General features: G+C 35.9%; 2 pseudogenes across 1 annotated transcript; both read left to right on the top strand.

The window, feature by feature from the left end:
• Positions 1-5,979: 5,979 nt before the first annotated feature.
• On the top strand, positions 5,980-6,870 carry LOC149578033 (cytosolic sulfotransferase 17-like; annotated as a pseudogene).
• A 14,070-nt stretch (positions 6,871-20,940) lies between these two features.
• LOC149578034 (dynamin-related protein 4C pseudogene) lies at positions 20,941-23,625 on the top strand (annotated as a pseudogene). The gene is made up of 2 exons (XR_016364178.1): positions 20,941-23,066; positions 23,257-23,625. The product of XR_016364178.1 is annotated as a dynamin-related protein 4C pseudogene (transcript).
• Positions 23,626-25,230: the final 1,605 nt, after the last annotated feature.

Below are 25,230 nucleotides of genomic sequence, written 5' to 3' on the forward strand. Positions count from 1 at the left end.
AGGGTTTCAGTCAGGATTAAAGTTAGGGTTAGGGTTAGAGTCTAATTATGGTAGAGTTAGATTTACAGAAAGAGTTAGATTTAGGGTTAGAGTTAGGGGTAGGGTTAGGGTTAGGGTTAGGGTTAGAGATAGGGGTAGAAAAAGGGTTAGGCTTAGGCTTAGGGTTAGGGTTAGGGTCAAGGTTAGGGTTAGGTTTAGGGTTAGAATATGAGTTAGGGTTAGAGTTTGAGTTATAGTTAGGGCTATAGTTTGAGTTAGGGGTAGACAGAGTATTAGAATCCTAGCTACGATTAGGGTAAGGTTTTGGGTTACGGTTATGGTTACGGTTAAGGTTAGAGTTAGGTTTAGGGTTACAGTTATAGTTAGGGTTAAAGTCTAATTATGGTAGAGTTAGATTCAGGGTTACAGTTAGTGGTAGGGATAGGGTTACAATTATAGTTAGGGTTAGGGTTAGGGTTAGAGTTAGAGGAAGGGTTATATTTAGAAGTTTTCTTATGGTCACAGTTATAGTTAGGAGGGGAGTAAGGGTTGGGATTTTAGATTATATTTATTATTATATAAGGTGCCCTATATAATAATATGTATATTCCCACGCTCATGGATAAGGTTAGGGAAAGAAGTAGGACCATGGTTATTAGTGTTACATTTAGAATTTCATTTAGGAGGGCATTGTGTGCTATTTTTTCCCCCTATTCAACCCATCACTGATGTCTAATCTGAGAGACCTTAAATGGGATAGGTTCTTTGCAGAGGGTTAACATTGCTAAAGTTGGCGGCTAACATTTTGTGTTGGCTCGGTTTCTTCATTGACCACGCTAGATCATTTTTTCTTGGTCAGGTTGATTCATGCTGCGAGATTCTATAACTCTTATTTCTTCGCGAGCTATCTTCCCATCTTCCCAAAAGTGCAAGATGTTGCCATGCATTCCCATTCTAACGTTTCTTTATACGCTAGTGTCTTCGAAACACTCTAAAGCCTAGAATTGCACAAGATGCTACCATGCATCTCCATTTTGATGCATCGTCATGCTACATTGTTTCTTCAATTCTCTGAAGCCCAAAATTGCATCATGCTACAACGCATTGCCTTTCCAACATTTCCTCACTCCACAATGCTTTCATGAGTCTTTGAGACCCAAAATTGTGCCACATGGAGGGGGTTCACACCTTTTGTGCTATCTGCTTCGTTTGTTGGGAGGAATCTCTTCACTACATCTTAGTCATCCATTGGAAATAAAGCCAATCTTGATCGACGAATGTGACTTAATCCTTCATTGGGAGGAGTTTCCTCGTTGCATCTCAGTCATCCTTTTTGATGAGAGAATCTACATCGACGATTGCGACTTAATCCTTCATTGGTGAGGATTCACGATGCATCTATGCCGTCTATTTCGAGAGGAAGACCTTCATCGATGACCATCATTCATTTTTGGGGAAACCAAATTCCCCCTTGGGATCAACCTTACATTTTTTGTGGGAGGTAAAGACATCATGTTATCTCTTTTCATAGTTTTTTGGCAGCGACATGAATGTCTTTCCTCTTCTTTCCATGAGTCTCCATTCTAGCGCCTCCTTACGCTGCATTGTTTCTGCAATGCTCTAAAGCCCAAAATTGTGTCATGCTACTACATGTCACCTTTCTGACATTTCCTCACTCTGTAGTGCTTTCGCGAGGCTCCAAGACCCAGAATTGTGCCATGTAACGGGGGTCCCCACCTTTCGTGCTATGGTTACAATTTAGATTTTAGGGTTATGGTTAGAATCAAGGTCAATTCTAGAGTTTGTAGAATATTTAGAGTTAAGATTAGGGATTAAATATACATGAGGGTTAGCATTGGGTTGTATGATAATTACACTTAGGATTATAGTTAGATATATCATTTAGATTAGGTTTTAGTCAGGGTTTAATTAGACTTAAGATTAGGGTGAGGATCAAGGTGAAGTCTATATTAGGGTTCATATCATGGTAGGTTTGAAACTAATGTTAGGGTTAACATTGAAATTATGATTAGGGGTAAGGTGAAGATTTATATTTGGTCATGATTGTGGTTTGTGCTAGGATTAGGGTCTAAGCTATGATTAATTTTATGATTGTACCTTTAGGGTTAGGGTTTTGTTTAAGTTTATGATTATGGTTACAACTATGGTTTATGGTTCAAGTTTAAAGTTGGGAATGTGATTAGGATCAGGGATTAGTAAATTTTTTAAGAGTTTGGTTATAGGTTTACACCATGGTTAGGACCTTGGGACTGGATTTAGAGTTTAATATCATGGTTATCCCTATAGTTAGGTTTAGGATTTTGATCAATATTTTGGAGTTTGTTTTTACATTATGGTTAAGGGTTACATTTTAGGGTTAGGACTATAATCAATATTAGTGTGTAGGTTTTTGGTTTAGATTATGATTTGGGCTGAGATTTTCGTTATGATTAGAGTTTAGAATATCAATAGGGATATGTTTTAGTGTTATAATTATAGTTTAATGTTGGATTATAGTTAGATTGTACATCATTGTTGGGGCTAGGGCTAAGGTAGGGGTTGCTGTTAGGGTTAACTAAGGATGACAATTAGGATGGTTTATCTTTTCAAGTAGAAAAAAAAACTCATATTGATTCAAAAACAAAGAAATTATACTTCGAAAATATTTTTCTATGTCATAATAGACTCATTTATTTTAATTATTTTATTAGTTAATTAGTTGTTTGATGTTTCAAAGTAAACATGGCTTATTTTATTTAAATTTAAATAATATTATTGTTTTGAATTGAATTTAGCTTAATTGTTAATGATCATATTTATATTTCTAATATTAACTCCAATTTGATCAAAGACCAAATATATTTTTGGTATTTTTGTAAACGAACTTGCTTAACACTTCCCTATTTCAAAGTTAATAAAATATCATTTCTATTGTCTTAGATTTGAGAGTAAGTATATTAAATAAGTAATAATAAATGAACATTATGATTAATATATTTCTAAAATAAAAATATATTACTTAAAAACTTGTTTACTTTAAATGAATAAATTACTCATTTACTTGTAAATTTTAAAAATAGAAATTAATCTACATATATATAAAATATTTATTCTTTTTCCTATTTGCATACAAATTAATTAAAATCTAAACTTTAAACTACATAAATATTTTTAAAATATATATCCATCAATAAATAGTTTAGAATAATGTAAAATCTAAAAATTAGGCACATATAGAATCTTTTTAATTTCTATATACATGTTTTTCTAATTTATTTCTACAAACATGCAACTATATTTCTATTATCCATTTTTTTCCATTCTAAAAAAATCTAGATGTAAATAGAATATTTTTAGATGCATGCAATCTTTCTAATTTTTTCTACATACATATATTAACATTTCTATTTTATATTTTGTTTTTAAATTATGGTTATTTCAATCAAAATATGTAGATGTAAATAGAATTCCTTTCAAAAAAAATTATTTAAATTTAAATAATATTATTGTTTTGAACTGAATTTAGCTTAATTGTTAATGATCATATTTATATTTCTAATATTAACTCCAATTTGATCAAAGACCAAATATATTTTTGGTATTTTTGTAAACGAACTTGCTTAACACTTCCCTATTTCAAAGTTAATAAAATATCATTTCTATTGTCTTAGATTTGAGAGTAAGTATATTAAATAAGTACTAATAAATGAACATTATGATTAATATATTTCTAAAATAAAAATATATTACTTAAAAACTTGTTTACTTTAAATGAATAAAGTACTCATTTACTTGTAAATTTTAAAAATAGAAATTAATCTACATATATATAAAATATTTATTCTTTTTCCTATTTGCATACAAATTAATTAAAATCTAAACTTTAAACTACATAAATATTTTTAAAATATATATCCATCAATAATTAGTTTAGAATAAAGTAAAATCTAAAAATTAGACACATATAGAATCTTTTTAATTTCTAGATACATGTTTTTCTAATTTATTTCTACAAACATGCAACTGATATTTCTATTATCCATTTTTTTCCATTCTAAAAAAATCTAGATGTAAATAGAATTTTTTTAGATGCATGCAATTTTTCTAATTTTTTTCTACATACATATATTAACATTTTTATTTTATATTTTGTTTTTACATTATGGTTATTTCAATCAAAATATCTAGATGTAAATAGAATTCTTTTCAAAAAATCTAGATGTATATAGAATTCTTTTAATTTTTTACATACATAAAATCTTTCTAATTTTTTTCTACATACATAAAAGAATAATTTCTATTTTCCCCATTTTATCTAAGGAACCAAGTAATGTCACCAGTTCCTTGCTCAATGACCTCTGAGCCTCCCTTACCAATAGCTCCGAACCCTGCATCCCAAACACAATTATTTCCACGAATGTGAGAACGATTACTCTCGGCGTAATATATAAACGTCTCTTCACATTCCACGAAATTCCACGAAAATTTTTAGGAAACTAGAGATTGGCCATTAGGCTGATGATCTGCATTCCAATGCACCCATTAAATACACAATACACTGTATGTTGTGGAGGAGAGCCAACCAAATTGAAATTAATTAAAATTGAAATCTAAATCAAAGTAGAATATTATAATTAATTTTGAATTTCAATTTACATCTACATCTAAATCTAAATGAAAATGTAAATAAAAAATAGAAATCTCACCTACAAAAATGTTACTCCAAAACTTCACTTTACTTCTATTCAAAAACTCCAATCTAATCCTCCAATAACCTCCACCTCTTCCTTCCTGCAAAAACATAAAATGAAAATGAAATGAGGAGCCTTGGTTTTATAACTTCTGAGAGGCTCCTCATATCCCCCAACAGATGTCTCTTCACATTCCACGAATTTGTTTCAAATTCCCCCACTCCCCGCAAAAAATAAGCATGAATGTACATGCAAAATTATATTTAACGAAAAAAAAAATCATATTGAAATTATTTCGCCCCTATTTTTTTTTGCCCTATTTTTTCGGGCCCTACTTTTTCGGGCCTATTATTTTGGCCTCCATTTGGCTTCCTATTATTTCGGCCAGCTATTATTTTGGGAATTCTTTTTTAATATTTAATTTGGAAGTTTGTAACTATTCCCAAATCTTTTTTATTGACAAGGAATCTTGGCATATTCTCGTGCTGCCATTGTATAGAACGCCTCTCGGCGTAATAATGTGCCCTTTTTTATTGCCAATTTGGTCGTCATCACTTTTAATCTTGTCATTTTATGGTGAAAGGAATTAATTTGGAACATTGATGCAATATAGATCAATGGCTTTAGCTCTATTTCGAGCCCAATTTTAAATGGCATGCCATAAAATCTAAATCTTCCCAGAATTAGGACACATGTCCCAAAGACTAAAACATAAAATAGTTGGCTAAACAGGGATAGTTAGAGACATATGTCAATAAAATGGTAGGCGATGCTCAACCCGAAGGAAAATATTATCTTATTTTAAGTGTGAAATAATATTGTCCAATAAGAAAACATTACGAAAATGTTGGTAAAATTTTTAAAATATTTGTGTTTTAAATGTAGATTACATTGGCAATTGAACCGGGATTTGGAACCAATTATGTGTAAACTAATGAGCAATTAGCCTTAGATTTTGACCCAACTTATTTAATATCTTGGCGACATGGTTGACCCCATATGTAAGTTTTAATAGCCAAATCGTGATTTCCCAAAGAGATGGAATAGCCAATTGGCGAAGATTCGCCACTAAAAAAATCACTGCCTTCCTTACACATGCTGCTAGATTCTTTTATTTGCAAAAATTATACTTTTCAATTAAAAATAAAGGAATTCCAACCACTTATTTTCTTTATTATTTTATAAAAGCTTGATTCTTTGTGATGAAATAATTTGTCAATATAAAATGTTTTTCCGACTACAACCCCTCAATTCTGCGTATAAAAGTATTAGAGTGTTGATGGAATAGCTTGCCTACCACACTAGTTTGATGAATGAATTGGTTGAACATGATGGCTTCTTGTACAAGCCCGTTAGTTTCGGAGGAGTGACGAAAGTGCAGACAGAGTTCAAAGCACAGGAGGACGATGTGTATGTATGCTTGGGAGTGAAGACGGGAACAACCTGGGTCAAAGCGATAGTTGCTACCGTTATGAGTAAAAGCAAAGGTGACATTTTGAAGGGGGGAAATGTCTACCAGTTGTTTCCCAACATAGAAAGGCACCACAGTTCACGAGCACTGCCAAATGCATCTGTTGTAGTTGATGAAATGCCCTCCCCAAGGTTGCTCAGCACCCATCTTCCTTACTTAGCCCTTCCACCTACATTCACATCTTTGGGCTGCATAATCATTTATATCGCTCAAAATCCAAAGGTCACGTTCGTTTCCCACTGGAAATATTTGCCTGCAATACAAATCTTCTTCAATGGTGAATCTACATCTCCAATCTCCAAGGAAGTATTTTTTTGACTCCTTCGTTAACAGTGTCTCTTTCTATGGTCCTTTTGTTGATCATGTCTTGGGCTTTTAGAATGCCAGCAGAAATCAGAATAACATCTTGTTTTTGACTTATGAAGATATGAAGGCAGATTCTTTGTCCCACGTCAAAAAGATATCTAATTTGGGCAATCCTCTATGATAGAGGAGGACATTTCTCACATAGATTGTCAATGTAGCTTTCAATCTTTTTCCACTTTGGACGTTAACACAAACGGCAAACAAGATTTCAAAACAGCTCAGATAAGTAATCGATATTTTTTTCAGCAAGGTGAAGTGGGTGACTAGAAGAATCATTTCACTCCAGAGATGAATAGGCGTATGGATTTTGCAGTGGAAAATAGGTTTCGAGAAGCAGGTCTTTTCCTCAAGTATGAACTCTAACATATGAAAACTTCTGTGTGTACCGTGTTTGCAGGTCTACCTTTTCACCAGAATGCAAATAAGGTATTCTAGAATCAACAGAAATGTATTATTCCCTAATAAGGGTTCATTTGGTTTGTAGAATTTTAAAAATCAGGATTTTTACAAACCTTTTGCAAATCTTCATTTTGATTTTGGGGATTTTGCTTGAACCATTTATTTCACTCTGAAGATGTGTGTGAAAACACATTTTTATACTTCAGCTTGGAGTTGAAAGAAAATTTCAAAAAGTAGTCCAATTTATTGTTTTTACTCTTTAAAAAAAAATAACCAGGTTTTGATTTTCAATTTCTACTTGCTAGTAAGAAGTTAGAAAACCTAGTTTTGAGGTGTAGTGCCTCTCCCATTTGACTTTTGTAAGTCATCCTGATAGATGCAACCTTGTTGATCTTTTGTTGTGATGGATCATGATTGTGACCATGAGTGGTCTACACTGTAGAGGTGATTTGATGTATGTTTCTGTATCAGTTGCTTTGATTATGCTTATGGCTGATGTATGAGATTATGATGTGATTTATGGTTCACTAAGATTTGTGCCAATGGTTACCAAGATCGATGTGGTATCATGATGTTGTTTCGTGATTACCCTGAGATGTGTGCAAAGATTGCACTCTGTACTATTACTATGCTACTCTAGACTAGGTTCCTGTAGCAGTGGTTAGTCATGTTTATGACTATGTTTGCTTTTGTATTTCAAGTGCTTTTTTTTATGTTGTTTAAACAATCATTATTAAATGCTTAAATAATTAGAAATGGATTGTCCATGTTGGATTCTTTGGTTATGTGCTACGGATATTTACCTTGTTATATTTTGATCTGAGAGATACTTTGTTACTCATGTTATGTTTCACATTTGAGATGACCTGAGGGTCAAATATTATACCTTGATTTCAGTATCATAGATTTTAGATTACTATGTTGTTCATTTGATCATATTTGTATGATGATGTCATTTTGAGATGACAATATGTTTTAAAATGATATCTAGTTATCCAATATTTGGACATTTCACTGATTATGTTATGTAATGGATTTAATGCTATGGTTATTTACTTCATTCCTACGTTGTTATGCTTTATGCGAACGTGAGTGATGTAAATAGAATATTTTAATATAATTAAATAAATGGTTAATCTAGGTGATTTAATGCATTTATTGCTTCATCTATGTTATTATATGCAATTGCACTTGATCGTGTTGTTTAGTGTGCAGGATTTCTATCCCTGGCAGTGGCACGTGGAGTTAGTGATTCAGCCATTCATATTTTACCAATGTTGTCTCTGTATGGTCAATGTATCCTTATTTTAATTGTTTTATTAATCCTTTTGGTGATTATTAAATCCAAGCTCATTTGCATTATGTGATTAGACCAGTAAGTGTGTCCGTGCATTTAGAAGTTCGCATTGTCACGAAAGTTGTTAAGGAGATTTTTGTGTTTTTGGGTTTTCAAGCTTTTTAATTGATTTATTTTAATTTTTGGCAGCTTTGCCATAGATGAATTCCTATTTTTAGGAAAAGCCTATTTTCATTTGGGTCGATTTGGGTTTAACTAAGTTGGCTAGTTATTTTTCCTAATTGATTATTCACTTGAAAAGTGAATAAATATCCAAAAAAGAATTTAATTCCTCACTTCTCACTTTTAAATTAGAAAGTTGGAGAGTAAAACCCAAAATCCTTTTTATGAGGATTTACTGTTTTGTTCATTGTGGGAGCTACGGGCATGGGATCGTCGTGAGGTTGAGCTTGCTGGATCTAGCTCGAGGAAACCTTGGATTTCCATGATTTTTAGCTACCTTTGCGGGCTATTTATTTTATAGTTCAAATTCTCGTTTTACCCTTTTGGCTGTGAGATAGAGCTTTCTTGTTTTATTGTTTTGACTCTGTTTCTAATTCTATTTTTGGTAGCCATTTGTTTAGAGGCTAAGAACTAGTGTTCCCCTCCATTTCTATATTTTAGTTCTACCTAGTTGGGTGGGTATGAACATTTTCCTATTTTTTGGGATAAGGGTTTGGGGTTTTGTGTTGTTATGCTGGTTGTTTTTGCATACGATGTTTGAAATTGATTATTTTTGGATTTTTGGATTTTTTTACCCAAAGGTCAAATGGATTTCAATTTTGAAATTTTTTTAATTTTTGGACTTTTACCTTGTTTTGCATGTCACCCTACTTTCTCAGGTTTTCTTGGCATAATGTGAGTCATGGACCTAGATGATCCATTGAGATACCAGTCAGACCACTACTGCACTTTTGTGTTTGCATTGGGATGCGTGTCACATCCGTACTCTTGATGTTGTGTTTGATTGAGTGATTCTTATACCTGTTGTTATGGTTTCTTTTGGACCTTTGCTTTTGTTTTGTGAACATTAGGATTCATGTAAAATCCATACTCCCGGATTAAGGCCAGTTGAGTGAGTTCATGATGTTTGGTCTTTTTACATCATTGGGATTTGTGTAGAATCCATACTTTTGGATTGAGGTCGGTAGAGTAATTTCATGATGTATGGTTTTATTGGCTTTAAGATTCATGTAGAATCTGTCCTCCCGTGTTGCTATCAGTTGGGTGTTATCTTTTACATTGTGTTCTCATTCAGTGCTTGTGTTATGATCTTCATGATGGTGGTGCACCACACATGAGTACGTGCACGTACATTTGTCGACTGACTTGCGAGACTCGATCTTTCGTGGTACTTCCATAAGTTATGATCATTGGGGTTGGGTTGGGAATATACATGCCCATGAGCACTTGTCGTAGGATGAGCATGGGCAGGGTAGGGTAGCATATGGAGGGGGTTTCTATCTCATAGCTTGGTGACCTCAATCCCATAGGGTTGGAAGAAGAAGTTTTAATCAAGTGATAATTTAAAAAAATGTGTAACTGGTAAAAAAACTTAAGATAATAAAATGTATGTGCAGGGCCCTCCATTGAGGAGTTGAAACACACGATCCAAGCTTGGGCTTGTCAATGCCAAGCAACTCTCCATGATGCTAGGCCCTACTTAGTAGCCTATTGAGTGTCTGACCAGGACTTGTACTCCTTGCATTGTCTTAGGTTCTTGATTTCAGCCATCATACTATCTGGCATGAGTGTTAGCTATGGATGTTGTGGTTTATGTGTGTTTGTGGTTGGATCATTATCTCCATCAGCACAGTGGGTGTGGACCTATGAGTGCCATGTGGTTGGGAGGCATAGCTACCTTCACCACTACTAGCGACCGGTGTACAGAGACGATCTTTTATCCTAGTGTGACCATTGCTAGATGTTTTCAGTTGATACTTCGAGTTTCAGAGTAGGCTTTCTTTTGATTTATGCTTTCATTAGAATGCTTGAATATCATGTTTAGATGATGTTAGTTTATTTGATGCATTTCCATGTTATGATGTTTAGCATATGACTAGATGATGTGAATTATTATATTGGATTATCTATTGCTTATTGGTTAGCATGTTAGATTTCCTTGTTATGATGATTAGCATGTGATAGGTGATGTTATCTACTAGTAGGATTATCTCATGCTTCACTACTAGCATGTTAGATTTCCTTATGCTTTTATTGTAGCATGTCTTAATAGTGACGTCCCTATTATGATAGTACTGACGATCTGGTTGGTGACTTGGGATGTTACGTGCAGGGGATGGTTAGGATCCATGATAGTCTTATGATGTTATTGATGGTTGGAAGGAATTGCGTACATAGTTTGGTTGTTCAGTTATTGTGATGTTATTTCTGTACACTGCAATGTTTCTTTTAGTACGTTCTATTATTTCTATGATTTAGAGGGATATATGTTCCTCTTTCTTGTTCCTTGGCATATTGTTGGTTATGCACTTGAGTGTTCACTCCTCGATCTTTGTGGATCCAGTACTCCCTAGTGTGGAGGTTTGTTTTCTCGTTTCATTCCTTGTTTTGACCCTTAGAGTAGTTTTCTTACTTTCTTGGGTGACCATGTGTCAACATGGTGCGATACAATAAAGTGCCGCACGCCCATTGGAGATATGTTATACAAACCCTATTTGTATCGTATGCCTCTTAGAGTTTTGTTGTGCGATACTTTCAAAATATCGCACCCCCATTGAAGAAGTATCGTACGCCCTTTAGAGAAGTGTCACCCAATCCCTAAAAGTGTTGCCTTCCTTCTCAAGAAATGTCGCATGATACTTTAAAGTATCGCCCAGTGCTGATTTAAAGTATCGCCTAGCTTTTGTGAAAACCTATGCGGGTAGATAGTGGGCACTTTTTGGTAAGACCTAAACTTTTTAGGAAGCATTTTGGGTACCCTCTTCAGTGTTCTTCAATCCTCTGGAATCACATTTTGAATTCATAATGTTTTGATTTGGATTTAGTTTTGTGTCTCCCATTGTAAGTCATTTTGTTTGGTAGTGGCATTTGGAGATTCATTGGTTGCTCAAATTGTTGGTGAAGTCTTTCATTGGAATCTGTGTAATCCTTTTATGATGTTGTCATGTGCATTCATACTTGTGTGTGTGTGTGTGTGTGTGTGTGTGTGTGTGTGTGTGTGTGTGTATCTTGAATTGAATCCTTGTTCCAAGGATCTCTAGGTGGGGCATTACATCTGGTATCAGAGTCCGTGTTCAAACATTTGGATCTCTGCGTATATGTTGCCCATATGGTTGTTGTTGCATTAGTTGAGTGCGAGTGTCTTGGTGAGAACTTGTGATCTTTGTTGCTTTGGTATCTACTTGTGATGGACTTGCTTGTTCAGTAGATGTGACTAGATCCATGTGAGGAGAAGGAAGTGAGTCTTCCTTGTTTTGTAGATGAAATCGATGTGCCTTTGTTTGATTGGTTGTGTGTGTGACCCTTTTGGATGGAGCCACTGATTAGTTTCCATGTGTTGGCTTTGGGTGTCTCTTCTTGTTTCTCCTTATGGAGAAAGGTGCATTGTTTCCCTATTTTATCCTAATTGTATGTAAATAAATGAATCTTATTTGGGATTCTATGTTATATTGTTATAGTAATGAAATGGTTCCTTTCATTGAGAAATGAGTGTTTATTGTAAATCATTGCAAAGGAGTAGGTCTTGCATTAGATCTTTTTGGTTAATGACTTAAGTCCCCAATCTCATTACTTCTTAAGCTTATGGAAAATTGTATTAAATTGATGAATATTTAAATGTTGCATTGCATGGAAAAATAATTAAGGAAATTATTGTTGTCTGCATATGCATGAGATTATTGATGGTATATTGCTTGATGTGTGTGAGTGTGTTCTCTAACACTGTTAGGATGATGTATTCCTTAGCATTGTGTGGTAATTTATCCCTCTTATGTGACTATCCTCAGTCACCGCATGTAATGTGATTTGATTGATTCCTTATTTTATTCAGCTGGAGGTACTTTCCTCATGTTGTTGGGCTAGCATTGGTTTTCTGTATTTTCCTCTCTTGGAATAGTCATCAAATTTTATCTATTGCTCTCTTTGTGGCGGTTGTCACACTTGAATTATTGTTGAAATGAGCTCTTTTTGACATGTACTATTGGAATGGATAATTCCCCCATTTGGGATTTTTGATGATGTTTCATGATGACTATTTTGGATGTGTTTTACTGCTGCCCAGTTGTGTGTTGTGACTCTATCATGTTCATCTTGAACCTCTAGTAGTACGTTCAAGGGATAATATCATGGAGAACATGCTAGTGTGTCTTTGGTAGATTTAAACTTGTTACTATAATTGGATGGTTTAAAAGATGAGTAAATATAATGTTAATTCTTCAAAAGAAATTGAAAGATATATACTTGTTTTATGGTGACTCTTGAACCCTTGCTTTGAAAACCTTTCAATTTCATTGTGCATTAGTGCTCATGTTATGTTTAAGTAATGAAATTATGAAAGATAAGTAATTATGGTTTTAGTGTATGGATTACCTTCCATTCCATGTCTTATGTTTTTTTGGGCATGTGTACTCTTGTATGGTTTTGGACGTTTTGTTTGTCACTTGTCTTGGTAACCAAGATTGTTGATTTTGCCTATGTTGTTTTGTCTTGAGTGGTGACTCAAACTCTTGATCTTAAGAATCTCTTAGCTTCATTATGTTTTAGTCCTCGTTGTTATCTTTCTGACGCTTTTTGAAGGATTCAATCGAAGTTTGGATGTGATGGTTATGGCCTCTAGAGTGAAGGCAATTTTTGTGCTAATTTGTAATTTTGCGTGAGAATCTTGTGGTCATGCACTTTCTCGCTTGGTTCATTGCACTTTCTTGCCTAGTTTTTTGAGAAACTTCCCATGAGACCGTGCTAATGCAAAAATTTTCATAGGGAACAAGAAGTAACTCTTTCACACTTTTGGAGTTGCAGATTGATGTTCTAAATAACCTTTATCGAGTAGAGGCCAATTCAATCATGACATATCATATTTATGGCCATTAGAGAAGTTTAACTCTTCATGTTATTCTTAATGGAAGAGTTATCTAGTCTTCATAATTTACAAGGTACTTGTGGGAGTTCGTGCTTGGGTTTGTGTGTTCCCTTTTGCACCAATCCACCTTCGTGAGGTGAAGTGTAGCTTGTAAGTGTACCTTGCTCAAGGTTGATGTTGCCTTGTCATTTGGGAGTGACTCGGTTCTTTGATGAGTCTAGATTCTCCTTTTTAGACATCGTCTTGAGTGCATCTCTGTATTCTTTCTCTCTTGAGAGAGTAGGCTAGCATGGTTATGCCACTAGCTCTGTTAGTGATTTCAAATGAGTATGTTGATGGTTGGTGGAATTGTGTGTTCCCTAACATGTCTTGGGCTGATTTAGTGTAGAGGTTGAGAGAGACTCCCTCTTAGTCCTATACTCTGTAGTTTCTTTCTCCCTAAGTTTGTTTCTTCATGAGAATTGTCTTAATCAAGTTTTCTCATTGATCGTTGACTTGAGGCTGGAGATTGAGTTTAGTGGTAGGTTGGGTGTAGTATTCCCAGCATGGTGCTGGAGGTACATGGTATCGTTGGACACATGTTACCATCTTATGAGTTAGTATGCAGATATCACATGATTGTGTCCACTGACAGAAGTCTTTGCAACCTTGTGGAAAGGTGATATCTTGTCTAGTTGGGTTATGTAACCCTAGTTCCCAATGGTAGTTGAGCTTTTGTACCTCAGAGAGGTGTTGTGCTCCTACGCTTGGTGGTGAGTAGTCTTTTGGAGTGTAATTTTGTTGTAAATTGTCATCCTCTTTGTTCTAAGGGTGAGTTTACGTGGATTCCAGAATGCTCATGTGTGACATGATAGTATTCTTGGGAATTTTGGGATGGCTATTCCCCATGATTCCAACTCTTGTTGGAAGTGCTTCATGTTTTGACCTTGTTTTGTGGTCATGTGGTAGGTGCATGTCATAGTTGGGCACCTGTTGACAAGGGAGAGTGGCTTTTTCCTTACCTTGTATTGTTGACTTTATGGCTAGATGGGTTTTTCCTAGCACATATAAGGTTCCTTGTTGGAGGACCTTGTGTCAGTGTGACACCTTCCTCTTATGGTTGACCTATTTGGGGGTTGACATGATGGTTTGAGAATGTTGGAGTGATCTGGTTTGACTTGTGGTGAGTTTGTTGAGTTGTCCCTTTTTCTTGACTTGATTTTTGGTTCTTAATGTGTTTTGGTTTCTATTCTTGGATTGTAAGCTTCTACAAGTAAGCCTAGTCTTTGGGGGGGGGGGGGGAAGATGATGTAGTGCCTCTCCCATTTGACTTCTATAAGTCATCTTGATGGATGCAACCTTGTTGATCTTTTGTTGTGATGGATCATGATTGTGAGCATGAGTGGTCTACACCACAGAGATGATTTGATGTATGTTTCTATATCAATTGTTTTGATTATGCTTATGGCTAATTTATGATATTATGATGTGATTTATGGTTCACTGAGATTTGTGCCAGTGGTTACCAAGATTGATGTGGTATCATGATGTTGTTCCATGATTACCCTGAGATGTGTGCAAAGATTGCACTGTGTACTATTACCATGCTACATTGGACTAGGTTCCTATAGCAGTGATTAGTCATGTTTATGAAAATGTTTTCTTATGTATTTTAAGTGCTTTTTTTTTATTTTGTTTAAATAATCATTATTAAATGCTTAAATAATTAGAAATGGATTGTCCATGTTGGATTCTTTGGTTATGTGCTGTGGATATTTACCTTGTTATATTTTGATCCAAGAGATACTTTGTTACTTATGTTATGTTTCACATTTCACATGACCTGAGGGTTGGATGTTATACTTTGATTTCAATATCATAGATTTTAGACTACCATGCTGTTCATTTGATTATATTTGCATGATGATGTCATTTTGAGATGACAGTGTGTTTTAAGATGATATCTAGTTATCCTGTATTTGGACATATCACTGATTATGTTATGTGATGAATTTAATGCTATGGTTATTTACTTCATTCCTACATTTTTATACTTTATGCGAACGTGAGTGACATAAATAGATTATTTAAATATAATATAATTAAATAAATGGTTAAATTAGGTGATTAATGCATTTATTGCTTTAGCTATGTTATTATATGCAATTGCACTTGATCGTGTTGTTTAGTGTGCAAGATTTATATCCCTAGTAGTGGCACATAGAGTTAGTGATTCAACCATTCATATTTTACCAATGTCATCCTTGTATGGTCAACGTATCATTATTTTAATTGTTTTATTAATCCTTTTGGTGATTATTAAATCCGAACTCATTTGCATTATGTGTAAAACCAGTAAGTGTGTTTGTGTATTTAGAATTTCGCATTGTCGCAAAAGTTGTTAAGGAGATTTTTGTGTTTTTGGGTTTTTGAGCTTTTTAATTGATTTATTTTGATTTTTGGCAGCTTTTCCATAGATGAATTCCTATTTCTAGGAATAGTTTGTTTTCATTTGGGTCAATTCAGGGTTTAACTAGGTTGGTTAGTTATTTGCCCTAATCCATTATTCACTTGAAAAGTGAATAAATATCCAAAAAGGAATTTAATTCCTCACTTCTCACTTTTAAATTAGAAATTTGGAGAGTAAAACCCAAAATCCTCTTCATGAGGATTTATTGTTTTGTTTGTTGTAGGAGCTACAGGCATGGGATTGTTGCAAGGTTGAGCTCATTGGATCCAGCTTGGGGAAACTTTGGATTGCCACAATTTTTAGCTACTTTTGCGAGCTATTTATTTTATGATTCAGATTTCTATTTTGCCCTTTTGGTTGTGAGGTGGGGTTTTCTTGTTTTATTGTTTTGGCTCTGTTTCTACTTCTGTTTTTTGGTAGCCATTTGTTTGGAGGCTGAGAACTAGTGTTCCCCTTCGTTTTTGTATGTTAGTTCTACCCGGTTGAGCGGGTATGAACATTTCCCTATTTTTCGAGATGAGGGTTTGGGGGTTTGCATCGTTATGCTGGCTGTTTATGCATACGGTGTTCGAACTTGATTATTTTTGAATTTTTGGAGTTTTTGTACCCAATGGTCAAATGGATTTTAATTTTGAAGTTTTCCAAAATTTGGAATTTTTACCTCGTTTTGCATGCCACTCTGCTTTCTTGGGTTTGCTTGGCACAATGTGGGTCGTGAACCTAGATGATCTGTTTGGATACCAGTCAGACCATTATTGCACTTTTGTGTTTGCATTGGGATGCATGTCGCATTCGTACTCCTGATGTTGTGTTCAGTTGAGTGATTCTTATACCTATTGTTATGGTTTCTTTTGGACCTTTGCTTTTGTTTTGTGGACATTAGGATTCGTGTAGAATCCATACTCTCGGATTGAGGCCGATTGAGTGAGTTCTTGATGTTTGGTCTTTTTGCATCATTGGGGTTCCTGTAGAATCAATACTTCTGGATTGAGGCTAGTAGAGTGATTTCATGATGTATGGTTTTATTGACTTTAGGATTCGTATAGAATCCATCTTCTCGTGTTGCTTTCAGTTGGGTGTTATCTTTTGCATTGTGTTCTCATCCAGTCCTTGTGTTATGATTTTCATGATGGTGGTGCACCACACACGAGTACGTGTGTGTACATTTGTCAGGTGACTTGTGAGGCCCAATCTTCTGTGGTACTTCTAAAAGTTATGATCATTAGGGTTAGGTTGGGAATATGCATGCCCATGAGCACTTGTCGTAGGATGAGCATGGGTAGGGTAGGGTTGCATATGGAGGGGGCTTCTATCTCGTAGCCTAGGGACCTCAGTCCCATAGGGTCGGCAGAGGAAGTTTTAATCAAGTGATAATTAAAGATAATGTGTGACTGGTAATAAAACTTAAGATAATAAAATGTATGTGCTGGGCCCTTTGTTGAGGAGTCGAAATGCATGATCCGAGCTTGGGCTTGTTGATACCAATCAACTCTCCATGATGTTAGCCCTTACTTAGTAGTCTATTGAGTGTCTGACCAGGACCTATACTCCTTTCATTGTCTTAGGTTCTTGGTTTCAGCCATCATACTGTCTAGCGTGAGTGTTAGCCATAGTTATTGTGTTTTATGTGTATTTGTGGTTAAGTCATTATCTCCATTAGCATAATGGGTGTGGACTTACAGGTGCCACGTGGTTGGGAGGCATAGCTACCTTCACCACTATTAGGGACCGGTGTACAGAGACTATCTTTTATCTTAGTGCGACCATTGCTAGATATTTTCACTTGATACTTTGGGTTCTAGAGTAGGCTTTCTTGTGATTTATGCTTTCATTAGAATGCTTGGATATCATGTTTAGATGATGTTAGTTTATTTGATGCATTCCCATGTTATGATGTTTACCATATGACTAGATGATGTGAATTGTTGTATTGGATTATCTATTGTTTATTGGTTAGCATGCTAGATTTTCTTGTTATGATGATTAGCATGTGATAGGTGATGTTATCTACTAGTAGGATTATCTTATGCTTCACTACTAGCATGTTAGATTTTTTTATGCTTTTACTATAGCATGTTTTAGTAGTGACGTCCCTATTACGATAGTACCGATGATCTAGTCGGTGACTTGGGATGTTACATGCAGGGGATGGCTAAGATCCATGATGGTCTTATGATGTTATTGATGGTTGGGAGGAACCGCATACTTAGTTTGGTTGTGAACAGTTATTGTGATGTTATTTATGTACATTGCGATGTTGTTTTTATTACGTTCTGTTATTTCTATGATTTAGATGGATAGATGTTCCTCTTTCTTATTCATTAGCACATTGTCGGTTATGCACTTGAGTGTTCGCTCCTCGATCGTTGTGGATCTGGTACTCCTTAGTGTGGAGGTTTATTTTCCTGTTTCATTCCTCATTTTGACCCTTAGAGTAGTTTTCTTGCTTTCTTGGGCAACCATGTGTAAGCATGGTGCGATACAATAAAGTGTCGCACGCCCATTGGAGATATGTCGTACAAACCTTGTTTGTATCGCATGGCTCTTGGAGTTTTGTTGTGTGATACTTTCCAATATCGCACCTCCATTGAAGAAGTATCATGCGATACTTGTAAAGTATTGTACGCTCTTTAGAGAAGTGTCACCCAATCCCTAAAAGTGTCGCCCTCCTCCTTGAGAAATGTCACACGATACTTTAAAGTATCGCCCAGTGCTTATTTAAAGTATCGCCTAGCTTTTGTAAAAACATGTGCGGGCAGACAACGGGCACTTTTCAATAAGACCTAAACTTTTCGTGAAAATTTTTGGGTACCCTCTTCGGTGTTCTTCAATCCATTGGAGTCGCATTTTGAATTCATAATGTTTTGATTTAGATTTAGTTTTGCGTCTCCCATTGTCAGTCATTTTGTTTAGTAGTGGCATTTGGAGATTTTTTGGTTGCTCAGATTGTTGGTGAAGTCTTCCATTGCGATCTCTATGATCCCTGTATGATGTTGTCATGTGTATTCATACTTGTAAAATATATATATATATATATATATCTTAGCTTGAATTAAATCCTTGTTCCAAGGAACTCCAAGCGGGGCATTACATGAGGCAAAAATGGAAGTCTGGTATGCTAATTCCATTTTTCTAATTTTGAAACAAACGCAAAAAATTTCAAATCCAGATTTTGAAAAAGCCAATTCCTATCATCTTCCAGGAACCAAATGGACCCTTAGCCTCTCTGTCTTTCCCTACCTTGCCAAGCCTTGATCTATGTATTATTCCACATAAAACTACGTATTAATCTCCAGGATTTCTCCTTTGGAGTGATTGTGACATAAAATTTAAGGCACGTCTTGCTTCATTCTCATTAGAAGTGAGTATTGTATGTTTAGTTGATAGTTTACTTGCAGTTTTCTTTTGCCATGTGTTTATAGAAATGTAATATACATTGTATAGTAGAAATTTGCGGAAGGTCATCCATTTTAATATTATTTGAATTAGAGCACTTCTTAGGAGAAGAGATCCAGTAGTTGTTAGGGGTCCAATGATCCATATGCTATCGTTATATATCCCCCCATTACCATTTTAAAAAAGTTTTAAAAGATATAACACATGTACTAATAGCCGATAATGGGTGCTAATAGTCGATCACACATGTACTAGTAGTCGGTCATTTTTTAGTTGATCATTTTTTTTAGCAATAAGTACTATTTTTTTAGTGAGCGACTATTTGGGTTTGAACATAATGGTTTCTCGACGAATGTTTTGAAATGACACTTTTCAACCACTTCGCACTGTACAACTCCTGTAGGGAGCTCTGTAAATGCGGAAATGCCTAAAACCCTAGATTTAAGCTCTTTAATCACCTAATGAAGTTGATTGAAAAGATTGACAGATTTTGACGTATGGATTAGGAGCTATAGGTGTGTGACGTTAGCCTGAGCGGCTAATGGGTCTCTTCCCCTAATTATTGTTGATTGGTAGGTATGGGATATTTTCTACATCAAGGCAAACTCTAATATTGCTATTAGGATTCAAGAATGTTATTTTTTTGAGTCAAATTGATTGACCCATGTTTCATGACTAGTGGTTCACAAGAACCGATCTCTCATGAGAATGAATGACACACTTAACACTTATTGCTTTTCTATTGGGACCTTTACTCATCCAGGAGTATGGATTTCATGCATTGTTTGAATGTACCATAAACTATCAATATGGTTAATTATCTTCACACATCTTCAACATATCCAATGCATACTAAAATGATCCTACTAATTAACAATTATTTAATAATATATCTTTAAAAAATGAAGTCCTCTCTTATACTTTCCTAATAGCAATCAACACGTTACGAGTTAAGTAAAATTTGAAATTGCAATCTGTGCAATTAGATAGAGAAAATGGAATTTTACGTCAGGAGAGGACACATGATATTTCTTTTACATGATAGAGTACTAGAGTGAGTATTATGAACTTCAAAACTGGACACATCTATCCTCCGTACAAAATGTAGAGCTGACCAATTTTCAAAAAATAAAAAATATCATAAAATTTTTTCCAAAATTTCAACATTTGATCTTCATGATCTGTATCTTTTGTGTCGAAAACAACAAAAAAAAAAAAAAAAAAAAAAAATATCACTACGTTTTGCAAGTGTGGAAAAGAAAATTTGACTTTGTTGTCTTTAGAGCCTGTCCCGTCAAAACTCGGTCTAAAAAGGATCACGCGCTCTGCAAATTCATAATATTGTAATGTCACGATCATTTCAAATGATCTTAATCGATCAGAGGATCAAACGAAGGATCGTACGAAATCAGAGAGCCTCATTAATGGAAATCATACGAACGATCTTTGATCTTACAAGGGGTCAAAAGTAGGATCTTTTGTAGTCCAAATCCTCGACACCAAAGTTTGGTCTAAAACCAAATTTGGACACCTTTCATGTTGCAGTAGTTACGGAAGTACGAGGAACTGGAAATTTCTCACTTAAATGGATCATGTCTCTGTAAAACGCACTCCGAAATCTTAATTCCGTAAGCGGTAGTGGAAGCAGCGGCGTTGAAGATCATACGGAGCGTCGTTCAAAATCTGAAACCTCTGTACAACCCAAAATCGAAAAGCTTTTCTGTGTACAACTAACTATTTTCTGTGTACAAATAACTATTGCGTCGGTCATCTATCCAAATTTAAGTATAAAGCCACACCAGATTTGCTTTGTATGTTACATGAGCATATCCTACGGGACACTGAATTTTCAAATTAGTTTGTTTGAGCTCTTGAAAAATGTCGACTAGTTGTTTGGACGAAAGGCTGAGGATGTCGATGCTGATGTCGAATCCTGACCAAGAAGAGGAGGAAGACCCGAGCGCGGGAGTCTCAAGCCTGACCATATCCTACCAGCAGCAAATCCGGCCGTTGCTGGACGCGGTAGACAAGCTGCGGAACCTCGACATAATGAAAGAGGGGATTCAACTTCCGAGCATCGTGGTGGTGGGCGACCAGTCCAGCGGGAAGTCGAGCGTGTTGGAGTCCCTGGCGGGCATTAAGCTTCCCCGAGGAACGGGCATCTGCACCCGAGTCCCTCTCATCATGAGACTCCAGAGTTGCTCAGAAAAATCCCAGGCCAACATTTCCATCGAATACAGTGGCCTAAAGGAGACAATAAAGGAGTGGGACATCACTGCCGAAATCGATGCCGCGACGCACAAGATAGCAGGGGAAGGGAAAGGCATTAGCTACAGCCAAATTACGCTCCACATAACGAAAGTCGGAGCTCCCGATTTAACAATGGTGGACCTTCCCGGCATAACCCGGGTTCCCATAGCCGGTCAGCCGGAGGACATTTACGAGCAGATTGCGGACATCATAATGCAGTACATCACTCCCAAGGAGAGCATCATTCTGAACGTGTTGGCGGCGAATGTGGATTTTCCGACGTGCGAGTCGATTCGAATGTCGCAGAAAGTAGATCCGCAGGGCGAGAGGACTCTGGCGGTGGTGACGAAATCGGACAAGGCGCCGGAGGGCCTCCTCGAGAAAGTGACGGTGGACGCCGTCAACATTGGCCTCGGCTACGTCTGCGTCCGCAACGGCATCGACGACGAGACCAACGCCGAGGCCCGGCGGAAAGAACAGCAGCTGTTCGACTCCCACCCGCTGCTGAGAAAGATCGACAAGGAAATGGTAGGAATCCCCGTGCTGGCCCAGAAACTGATGCGAATTCAGGCCACAACAATCAACACCACGCTGCCGCAGATCTGCAACAGAATCGACGACATGTTGGGAAAACGCCAGTCGGAGCTTAGGTCCCTCCCTCAGCATTTGTGCAACCCGCGGGAGGCCGACGTCGGGTTCGTGAAGCTGCTGAACGAGATAAAGGAGTCGCTGAAGAAAGTCGTGATTTTGGGGGAGTTTCAGCAGTTTCCAGAGGATCCTCAGATGCATTGCACTGCCCGCTTGCGGGACATGTTCGACAAGTTTTACAAAGATTTCTGTCAGAGCGGCGCAGTGGGTACGAGATTTCTGGCAAAGGAGACTCAAATGCTCGGGGAAGCCAAGGGCGTTGGCCTCCCTAATTTCTTGCCGCGCTCTGTTTTCCTCGACCTGTTGCAGCAAATGGTTGAAGAGGTCTCGGATAAGGGACTCGGCCTTGCGACCACCGTTTGGGACTACTTAGAAACGGTCATTAATCGTGTTATTGAGTGCTACTGCCAGTGCTACCCGCAGCTCCGGTCGCGAGTTCAACGAGCTGTGCAAGGGCTGGTTGTGGAGAAGAGGCAGGAATGCATTGGACACGTGAAAGAAATGCTTGCGATGGAGAAGGGGATCGATTTCACGCTCAGTCCTGCATATATGGAAACTTATGGCAGGCTCATACAGTCGAAGAGCCAGTTCATGGACAGGCTGCGCCTTCTCGTCAGGGACAGTGAAAAGGGTTGGGCGTCGGGCTCTGGTTATAATGTAGCTAACAAGACGGTTGTTTTGGAAGATTTCGGGGAAGTTGATGTTGGTGATATTATGGAAATGCCGAGCGAACGAGTGGAAGAGGCTTACGAAATGCAGATGAGCGTCATGGCGTATTGGAAAGTGGTCATTCTGAGGATGGGAGATGGGATTCCTTTGCATCTCCAGTTTGTCTGCAGGAAATTGGTGGGCAGGGAGCTGGAGTCCCAGATTCTCAAGGAAGTTGGAGGGCCTAATTTCGGAGTTATGGAGAAGATAATGGAGGAAAGCCCAGTGGTGGCTACCAAGAGAAGGAGCTTAATTAACAGTCTACAATTGCTCAGGGACTCCAAAACCGCTGTGGCCAATATCATGGACCGAGTTTCAGAGGCGGCTTAAAGGTTACTCAAATCATTAATTTTTCCCCTGTTTTAATGGCTTCTATTTCTTTCAGTTTTTCCGCTGTCAAAATCTTTTATTTTATTTTTTAAAGCTTTTAATCGCTTTTGACCTTTATAGCATTGTTAACGGTTGTAACTTGAATCATTGGCTGGCGATCATTTCTAACATTGCATATTGATCGGATTGCAGGTCTCCAGTATTTTAAAGAAAGGTCTACGATGTTTTTGTCCCAGTTCTCCAGTTAAAGCATGTCAGATAAGTGGTCGTTTTGATAGTTTTGGGCGCATTAGTGTACACTGTAAGGATGAAACAGATCCTAATTCATTTTTTTAATCTTAGGATGAAAAAATGGATGCTTTATTTGACTAACGTATCAGTTAAGGGTAGTTGTTCATTATAAACATTATCGTAATCCTGTGCATTTTCTCTGTTTTAATGGTCAGCTTATATACCTATACTTGAGTTGCTTGTTTATGAGAAATTATCAGTTTCTTATAACATATTTTTAGCACAGGCATTTTTACGAAATCAATGGATAGATGAACATTTAGAACATTATGCCGGACGTCTTTGAAAATCCACATTATTTTTTTGGTTAGATTACACATGATAAAAAATCTTTATTTTATTTTCAAGCCTTTTATTTTGATGATCATTGGATGACAAACAAAAATATATAGTTAAATTTAGAAATTCAAAATCTATATTAATATAAATTGTGGTAATCTACTGATTATTGTTTAAAAGGTGTTTCTATGATTTTTTTTAAAAAAAATTATTTTGGTAATTAGTATAATTAATTCACTTGAATCTATTTAAGAATAGATGAGTTGATAACTTATGCAAAAGTAGAATATCCTTTTTCAAATTACAAAATATAAATATGGTATAGCAAGTTATTTATGACCTTTTATTTTTTTTTATTAAAAGCAACAATATTAGGATGTTGTTTTATTATCTTTAAAAGAAACAAAACAATAATGTATATCTTATTTAGCTGTAGTTGTATATATACATAACTTTGATATTTCATATATATATATATATATATTTATTCAGCATGAAAATAAATACAATAAATATAAGGATAAAATATGAAATCAATTGATCAAAAGAAACTCATAATGATGTGATAAAAATTTAAATTGTCATGCATTGTAGAAGAAAATAATGCATTATGATTATCTATTACCAAAGCTTATCTATTTGTACTTTTCTCTCTTTGGTATTATAGACATATCAAGCTTTTTATTAAACACTTTATTTGCATTCTACATTTGTAGATGAGTTGGTTGGATATGGTTAAGTTCAAAACAAAATGTATCATTGATCAAAATTCAAAAACTCGAAAAATACAAAAGACTATGCTGAAAGTTTTAGCATTTTTACTTCATGATCTGCATATTTTGTAATAAAAAACAACAAAAAAATTGTAAAAAATCATTGTATTTTTGTGAATATGGAAAAAAAAGTTTGAGTTTTTTTTTTCATGTTTTATGTATTTTTCCTTTTGAGCTACATTTTGTAAGTTAGAGTTTTTACTCAAGGAAGAAGCTTGCTTCTTGGAACCCCTTCTCCATTGACAAATCCATACACATGTTCATTTCTAGAGTGAAATGATCCTTCTAGTCACCCACTTCGTCTTTGTGAAACAAATCATGATTACTTAAGTGATCATTTTTGAAAATACGTTTTCCATTTATGTCAACATATAGGGTTGAAAGAGATTGAAAGTTGCATTGACTATCTATGGAACTAATGTCTTCCTCTATCAAAATAAATTGTCCCAAGAAATTAGAAGTCATTTTAACATAGGACAACAAATCTTCCATCATATCTTCATATTGACAAAATAAGAATCATATGCTCAAGGAAATCCAACACACATGGCTAGAAAAGCATAAAAACTCACTCCATAGAGTAGAAATTATTGCAATTTTAGTGTTCCTCAAAATATAATACAAAGAATACATGCTCTGTAAGCTATTAGAACAAACTAGTACAGTCCTTCAAAGAACATGTCATGAAAAGACTTGAATTCCACCCATGGATTGGAGTAACCCAAAACTTGCCAGCTATAGTAATTGAAAACATATGACCACTAGAAAGGGCACTTATACCTCTAGGCATAAACATAGATAGAGAGCTCAAAATCCTTTTGAG

Source organism: Cupressus sempervirens, chromosome 1, assembly GCF_028749045.1.
Source record: "Cupressus sempervirens isolate cs-2001-9-10 chromosome 1, ASM2874904v1, whole genome shotgun sequence".
NCBI classification, from domain to species: Eukaryota; Viridiplantae; Streptophyta; class Pinopsida; order Cupressales; family Cupressaceae; genus Cupressus; species Cupressus sempervirens.